General features: G+C 28.7%; 1 long non-coding RNA gene across 1 annotated transcript in view; it reads right to left on the bottom strand.

Moving 5' to 3' along the window:
* Window positions 1-3798, bottom strand: part of LOC107453239 (uncharacterized) — a 7685-nt gene extending 3887 nt beyond the window's left edge. Inside the window, exons 1-2 of the long non-coding RNA XR_001585290.3 lie at window positions 3648-3798; window positions 347-373 (exon numbers count right to left, since the gene is read on the bottom strand). This is a non-coding gene — a long non-coding RNA (uncharacterized lncRNA). The remainder of the gene's footprint in view (window positions 1-346; window positions 374-3647) is intronic.
* Between the last annotated feature and the right edge of the window lie 5181 nt (window positions 3799-8979).

The raw sequence follows: 8979 nt of genomic DNA, 5'->3' as shown, positions 1-8979 counted from the left end.
TTTGCCCGATACTCCAAACACTGATGTTTCTTCTAATCTATCGTCAGTAAGTATTAAAATATAGAATAAATATAAATATATCAAATAAATATAATAATATTAACGAATAAATTAATATAAAATTGGATATAACAAATATTTCGGACATTCACCAAAGCGACTATGTGATTGTTGACATTCACCGGTGAATGTCGACATTCTCCAGATTTCGGTGTTTCACCGTAACATATATATAGATAATTCTGTCTTAAGTCTATGTAAACAATCTTTCTTTTAGCAGCAGATGTTTTGAAAGATTTTACATGACAAAACTGTTGGCACAATTTTGAAGAAAAATTCCACTTACTCGATTCTTTTTTATTTTGTGCTTCACCTGAAAATAAAAAAAATATTCGTTAAATTTATAATTTAAGTGTTAGAAATGTTTTATTTAAGAGTTCCAAATAAAATCATGATAATAAATTTCAACCAAATAATACTATGAATAACAATATTTACGAGCGGTCATGCTGTTCCGCCGAACGCTCTGTTGACAAGGGGGGCAAGGAAGCAAAAAGACAGCATTTTTCAATTTTACCATTTTTTTTCTCAAAATAATTTGTAAAAAATGGCTGTTAGAAATTATTTCAGTAACACTTGGCTTTTCTTTTACCCAAAAATGGAAATCATATTACCATAACAGATCGAGATTTGTAGATAAAATAACCTCGTAAAATATCCTCAGTTGTAGACGAATCATGGGTTTGAGTTCCTTTGCAGTCAGATTAACCGTGGAAACCTTCCGTGGTTTTCCTCTCCATGTAACACAAATGTGGGTCAGTTCGATCTAAAAGTCCTCCAAGAAGACAAATTTTTCCCACTACTTGATCCAGGAGTTCCCTTGTCTTCTGGATTAGGTTCAAAATTACAACGCTACGGAGTTGAACATAAGTAGTCGTAAATCCAAAATTGGGTTGTCTGCTCAACGACGGTTATAAAGTACTGCAATTAAGCGATATAATCACAAAATGCAGTACAATTTCATAACCATTCAATTATTAGTTTTTCAAATTATCTTTAGGCCCTTTTAATCAATCAAATAACATGAAAAATTAGATTTGAGTTTAAAAAAATCTGAAAATTCAGAATATGTAAAAAAAAATTATAATTTAGAATACAAATTTTTCTTTCATAGTTAGCAAATTAATTATGAAAATTATTTATTTCATCTAAATTCCTCATTGTATTACATATTTGTCTTTTGGTCAAGGGATTTTCATCTTTCATCGAAAGAACTGTTTAACTTTTACGAATCTGGTTAAGAGAAAAAAACTAAAAGGTATGAAGAGATATTTTCAAAAAATATAAAGAGAAATGCGACAGATTAACACGTTCACGCCGGGAAAAGAGAAAATACTGGTTGAAGAACTATTTCAATATTAGATAATATTCGGGAGGAGTTAATCGATTCTCAACAATAACAATTCACTGTAAGGAAATTCATCACGGCGAAGAAGCAATTCAATATAAAAATTGCATCCGTTAAAAACAATTGGTAGTTATGGATTTTTATTATTCCCGGAAAAAAACTAAAAAATTAAATTTATTGTTACCAGTTTTTACTCCAGTGCGCTGCCAAGATGAGACAATCTAGCGTGACCCACCGGTGGGTCACCCCGGCGTGAACGTGTTAAAGCAACAAAATTTTAAACCGTTAGAGCGTTTAAACAACAAACACCGGCTTTCTAAATCTTTGCTTACTCCTCCTCCTCCCCTCTCTATTTTGGAGTAAGAAATCCGAATATGATGAAAAAAAAGTATGTTTTTCAAAAAAAGTGCGTTTTTTGATCAAAATAAGCATAATCTGCTTCGGTTACTATCAATACTGTTATACTGTCTATACTGTTATACAGATCTATTTTAACAGATTTCTTTGAGATAATGCAATACTTTACAAAATGAAAAGTTGACCAACCGCTTAAAAGTTATGAAGGTGATTCATTTTTTTTTTTGTCCCCTGATTGTACATATTGTATTACGACATAATAATTAAAATATAAATATTAAAAATATATTTTCTCTAAACATTGAAGTTGCGAGAAACCATTGGCAAGAAGAGTTCAATATCAGTATCTCGAAAGCACACTCGCACATTTGTTACTACCTTGTGATAAGAAAATTTTTTACGAATACTATTTGAAAACTATTAAAAATATTATACACAAAATTTGTTTGATAACTTTTTAATTAATTGATAATTCTTTTAATTGAGTAAGCCCTTTGACGTAGTTGGGACACCAATGTTCCGCTTGCATATTTTTTTCTGAAGTTCTAATTACAAGTAAAAGCATATTTTGGTATTTTTTAATTATTAAAAACAACCTAATAGTTACAAAAAAATAATCTGTTTGATTATCGGAATTACATTAGTATAAAAATATAAAATCCAAAAAAAGTTGTTGGAAGAAATTTTTCATTCATTTTCAAAAATTTATCAATACTTGATTTTATGAATTAAAGAAATTTCAATAATGAATAATGCTTCTCTTAGATCTAAATAACTTCAAATAAATGCAAATTTGAAAAACTGTTGTTTGGAAGTGAGTCGTGTTTGGAAGATTTTACTTTTAACGTAGGAAAAAACATTGATGTTTTATGCTGTTTTTCATAACCATAAATGATTAAAATACTAAATATAATATTTTTTACTTATTTTGACATAAATTAATACAAAATAATGAAAAATATGTTTAATGAAAATTCTGCGTCATAGGGTTAAATATATCTATTTTGAAATGGAATTTATGGAATTTTTTCAATAGTTCTAGCGTTTAAAGATTTACTTTTAACTAATCGTCGTTCATGTAACTTTATGTTTCCTGACTCCGAAAGGCTAAATTAATGATCAACATTTATTCTTAAAGGAGCTGTTGAATCGGAGTTGAGCAAATTTTGACTGCAATATACCACAGCTCCGATAAGTAGAAGTGTAGCTTATTAATTTAGTCATCTAAAAAATGATTTTTTTTTAATTAGATAGTTTTTAATCGACCAGAAATTGTTTTTAAAAGGATGCTCTGATGGTACTACAAATTCCTAGGTATTTTTTTTTTAAATTCACTAAAATTGAAAAAACATTTTCAAATATAAACATTACCATTTTTAGCACAGTAACGCAGAATTTTTTTAAACATATTTTTCATTACTTTTAGCATATTTAAATCAAAATGAATGAAAAATAATATATTTAGCATTCTAATAATTTATGCATATGAAATACAGAATTAAACATCTTTTTCTACTTAAAAGGTAAAATCTTCCCAACCAGCCCCGATTCCAAACAATGCTTCTTAAATTTTTAAAAAAAAATCACTTATTTGCAGCTATTGCGAACATTTATTCATCATTTAAATTTTTTAAATTTACAAAATCAATTATTGATAAATTTTTTAACATGAATCAAAAAAAAATTTAAAACTACTTTTTTTTGGATTTTATATTTTAATATAAATGTAATTCCGATAATCTAACAGATTTCTTTAGATACTATTAGACTGTTTTTTTTTAATTAAAAAATTTTAAAATATGACAAAATTTTAAAATATGACGCAAAGGGACACCAGTGTCCCTCTGCGTTAAGGCATTATAGAAATTTTAAAATTACATACTTTGTGAAAGCGACACAAGAATTATGAAGCTGATGCAAAGTATTAATTTATGAGTAGAAGCCATTTTTGAAAAGGTCCAACTGATCGAAGTACAGGATGAACAGTAACTGCCCCAAAAGCAATAATGTCTTTTATAGAAGTGCATATAATTTAATTTAATATTTCAAATAATCGTAACGTACGTAGTAATGTAAACAAAAAAGAAGGCAGATGATAATTTTTTATTTAAGATAATAAAATACTTTGTTTTTACAGATGCTGAAAGGGTAGTAAAATGCTCATGAATATTAAGTATAATCCCTATATTTGAAATTCAGTGAAGAACATTGATTTATTTCGTAATAATATATGCATAAAATCTTTTTCCAATATTCATAAAATAGTAAATAAAACCCTATGATTCGCTTTACTTAAATGTTCCTATTTTCAAATTTTATTTCACGTAATAAATTTAAAAATCTTTAAAAACAAAATAAAAGATAATAAAAAATTTATTATATACCTAGCAAAAGATTTCCAACTACGAGGTACAGCACGGATTCTAAAGAGTATGCATACTTTTTCATTATTTATGAGTGGGGTTTTCAGTGCATTATTGTTCATAGAAATTCATTGCTCATAGAAACAAGAAAAGCATTCATTTTTAAAAACAACGATAAACTTTAAGCTGCCGATAAGCGGCTCCGGTAGAAAACGAATATTTCTTTAGTAAACAAACATGCTTTAAAATAGCTTACCTTGATCAAATTACCTTGTATTTTCTTAATAGGAGAGAAGAAGCAAAAATAAAATATCATTGTTTATAGAAGTTCAATGTTTATAGATAGGGTTTCCATTACATCATTATTTACAAAAATTCATTGTTTATAACAAAAAGAAAAGCATTTTTCTTCTTCCCCAAACAACGACGCAGCCCGGGTAGAGAAAGCATATTTTTTGCCTTTGTATTTACTTAAGTGAAGGAGAAGCAGAAAAAGTATTATAGTTTATCTGTAATTTATAAATTCTAACATGACGCGAGACTAAAACAAATTTAACAAAATAAATATCACAGCATAAATAAAGTGTAATTTATTGTATGTCCCCGGCCCGCCCATCTATGGGCAACGGGAGAGGCATTAAAAACACAAACTACAAAAAAAAAAAAAAAAAAAGTGTAAGGTCAGCCATGTTTTGAGTTTTATCCCTTATTTGTGTAAAATAGCACCGTTTGTTTTCTTATAGGTAGCATCATAGCATGGTTACGGAGTCTTCCGAATTTAATTATTTCGTTGAAAGTTAAGATTGAAAGAACGCGTTATATTGTAAACTCTACAATTTATACAGGGTTATTCATAATTCCCTCCGCCTGTAAACGCCATTTTTCTTTACTACAACTGGCTTCAGTGGTGCATGTTACTGCCATCTACCGGTAACTGCTTAAAATTAAAACTTGAATACTTTCGGAATAATTTCATGTGTTCTTTTTTGCCATATTCGTCTTTGTTTTTTTACTATAACGCTTCGTAACCCCGGAGGGAATTATGAATAACCCTGTACTCTAAATATTGATGCGAGATGATATCAATTTATTTGAATTGTGTGAATATGAATCTCAATGCGTGACTTCTAAGTCACGTGAATACGAATCTCTACATTTATTTTTAAAATCAAGTGAATATGAACATTGATGTTTGATTTTAAAATCACGTTAATACAAATCTCGATATTTGATTTCAAAATCGCGTTAATACGAATCTCGATAGTTGATTTTAAAATCACGTGAATACAAATCTTGATATTTCATTTTAAAATCGTGTGAATATGAATTCTAATGTATAAATGTTGAGTCACTTGAACACGAAACATAAAAGTGGCTTTTAAATCGCTAGAAAAAGAATAGGGATATTTATTTTAAATCGTGAAAATACGAAACACGAATCGCGATGCGTGATTTTAAGATCAGGTGAGTGTAACTTTTAAATCGAGTTTGCTGATCACGTAAAAATTAATCTTTTTTTTCTCAGGAATTCGAAAAAAACGAACTTTTTTTGAAGAGGACTTTTCTTTTTTAGTAAAAGCAAACAATTTTCCGAGATGATGACAAATTTTCCGCAAACTGCATTCCTGTATGCTTTAAGAGTCTGGTCTGCACTACCTAAAATTAGTAATTTTTCACACGTAAACACGTTACTTGTAATACGTGTTTAAGACATAATGGGGAAAACTTGCAAGACTTTTCCCTAAATAATCCAAACTATAAAGAGCGGAGTGCTCCGGATATTGTCAGATTTTGATGTTATACCACCTTTGTGAAATGGTTGAATAAATACAATTTTGAATACTTTGTCTGACACCTGTGTCCATAAAAACTAAACTCAGCGGCGCGACAGCCCATAGAGGGCCAAGGCCTACTGTGCCCATCTCAGTTTTCTTGATCTTTGGGCTCTGGGGTGCAGGAGCAGATGTTCCGGTTAGATGGTCAGCCGAACGCGAAACCCCCAGCGTTTAGTTCNATTTTGATTTTGACATTAAACATAGCTTCTTCATTAAACATAGCACTCTTCATTTAGCTCAGCTATAATGTGTTTTTTCTTGGACAAAGTCATTATTTGTTCTCTAAAACACTGGTCGACAATAACAAAATCAATACAAATTCAAAATAAATATTTGTTTACGTTATTAAAGCATGCGCAATGAGAGATAATGTCTGACAAAAAAGTATTTTTTTGGCGTCAGATCTACGTCAACTTTCCGCTGACGCCCAGTTAAGGCGCTTGTCCTAAGAAACCAGACCTTAAGACATAATGTGGAAAACTTGCAAGACTTTTCCCTAAATAATCTTAGCTATAAAGAACGGAGTGCTCCGGATATTGTCAGATTCTGATATTATACCACCACCTTTGTGAAATGGTTGAATAAATACAATTTTGAATAGCCTTGTCTGATACCTGTGTCCATATCATTCCTGTTAAATTTACATATGAAACAAAAAATAAAACATAACACATTTGGGTATAAAAATAGGAATATTTATTTTGAACAATTTTTTTTTCACCTGATGCAAAATGGATAAAGTGCAAATATACTTAGAGCAAACAAATTTTTATCTTCGAAATCAAATTAACCAACGGGCAATTTACACCAAGTTTCATCAGACAATAGTACTTTTAAACAAGTACATATATTCAAAAATTTCCGAATTATATAGGACAATTAAATGAACACTTTAAAATTAAAAAGTTTCTTTCATTTCAGAAAGAACGTGACTCATAATTCAAGCATGATTGTAAAGACAATATTTTCCAGTAACATAAGATAAAGGTATTTCTTAAGAAATTTTAATATAATAGTGATACTTTAACAGTATTAAATACATTCAATAACGGGCTTATTAACAAATGGTAAATGCATTTCACATAGGGAACACCTTTCAGAGTTTTATGAGCGTTTAATCAGTGCTGAAGTTGTTAGAAAACTTAAGCATTTATACCGGAGATTGGGAAAAAGAACAAGCGAAAAATAAGTTATGCTAAAAATGGGATACATTAACTTTGCCACAGATATTTTTGAGTAACGTTAAATGTATATTACTTAAAAATAATTCATTTTTAATGCAAGTTACCACAGCATTCTGGAAGACATTTTTGTTTTTAGTAAAATTTATATACAGTTCAATAGAACTACAAATTCAATAAGTTAACTGTTGCCAGTAATAAGATATAATTATTTATAATAAGTGCTGTTATCAGTGCCAAAAAAGAAAAAGACTGATGATAGTTTTTGTTATAGTACCAAAAACAACCCTCTGTTTACCTTGACTACATTATTAACTCATTATTTATTGTGTTCTACTTGATTTTTAATCTCATGTAGTAAAAAAAAAGCTAATTTTAACGTGATTTTTATAGAACTTATTTTTTTCTACACTTCTAAGAGAGAAAACCCATAAAGGAATAACATTTTCATAATTTTTGCAATGGTCCAAAAAATTAATACTACCCTTGCTTATACTCATAATTATTCTTTGCCTATTTTTAATGTTTCAATAGTTTCAACTTTGTAAGGTTAATTAGTTATGATTAGCATTACAAAAGATTAGTAACAATAAGTAAAAAAATAAAAACCAAACTAAATTTTCAGAAGACAGTATTAATTAAAAAAAAAAAAAACTAAATAATTAATAAGCATTGAACTAAGCAAACATTGCATAATCGGATTAAGTAGAGCTAATTAACACAATAAACGCTAACTAAACTAACGCAATTGTTTATTCATTGAATAATGGAAACAAAAAGAACCATAAAACAACTTCAGCCCTGATTATAACTAAAAAATTAACATGAATAACCATGACTTATGATAATCCACATATTTGCAAAGTAAATTGGCATACAAGGAATATGTGCAAAATAAAGCCTATAACAAAGCAATAAAAAATAGAAGAATTTTTCCATTAAGTGTAAAAGCACAGCTAGCACTGAATGGATAGAGTGAAACACTCTGCTATAGTTGGTTATAGTCTATAATATATATATAATATGGGCAATAAAAGAAGGCATATAAAACTTCATACTTTGTAAGAAAAGCTAACTGTGCATATGTATTCTAAATGTGAGGTGTATGACCCACATTGATGTGTGACATTTCTGGAAGCCCTTTCGGAATACATATACATAGAAAAAGGTGTCTTGGAAGCTTTATACTGTTAAATAGCTTGTAATGCAACATACATGATGAAATACTTTTTTTCTAGTACTGAATTGAATGTATACCTTAATAGCACAAAAACAAAGATTAACTATCTACTTTGAATTACTTTTAGTATTAATAATTTACAGCTCTGACTATTCTAAGTAACAAACTTGCTGTTACTATATCACCATTTAATTTTGTGAAGCAATTTTTGTAAATAACACAGTTGTAATGCAAATATTAAATCTATAACGATTTTTAAAAAAAAAATTTTTTAAATATTAAATTGAATGTAGTAGCTTAATTGTAATAGCTTAAAAAACCAAGATAAACTCTCAACTTTGAATTACTATTACTTGCCACAAGAGTCTCAAAGTAACAAAATTAAATGGTGTTTTAACTATACTGAATTAAAAAAGAAAAAAAAACACATTAAATAATATGAATACTGGATAAAGATAGTGATGGGATACTTATATAACAGAATGTTTTAAATTGAAATTAAAGAGGAGGGAATAGTTTCCCCAGGTTATATAGAATAGTTCCAAAACAATGTCAACCGTTTGCCACCCATTTATTAAAAAATAAATAAAAAAGATCTTGTTGAGATACAGCTGAACTTGATTTTAAAAAATAGGTTATTTTAACCCAAGTGAAT

This window comes from Parasteatoda tepidariorum, chromosome 4, assembly GCF_043381705.1.
Source record: "Parasteatoda tepidariorum isolate YZ-2023 chromosome 4, CAS_Ptep_4.0, whole genome shotgun sequence".
NCBI classification, from domain to species: Eukaryota; Metazoa; Arthropoda; class Arachnida; order Araneae; family Theridiidae; genus Parasteatoda; species Parasteatoda tepidariorum.
Note: the sequence above shows the minus strand (reverse complement) of the source record. Positions and strands in the feature narration are given on the sequence as shown.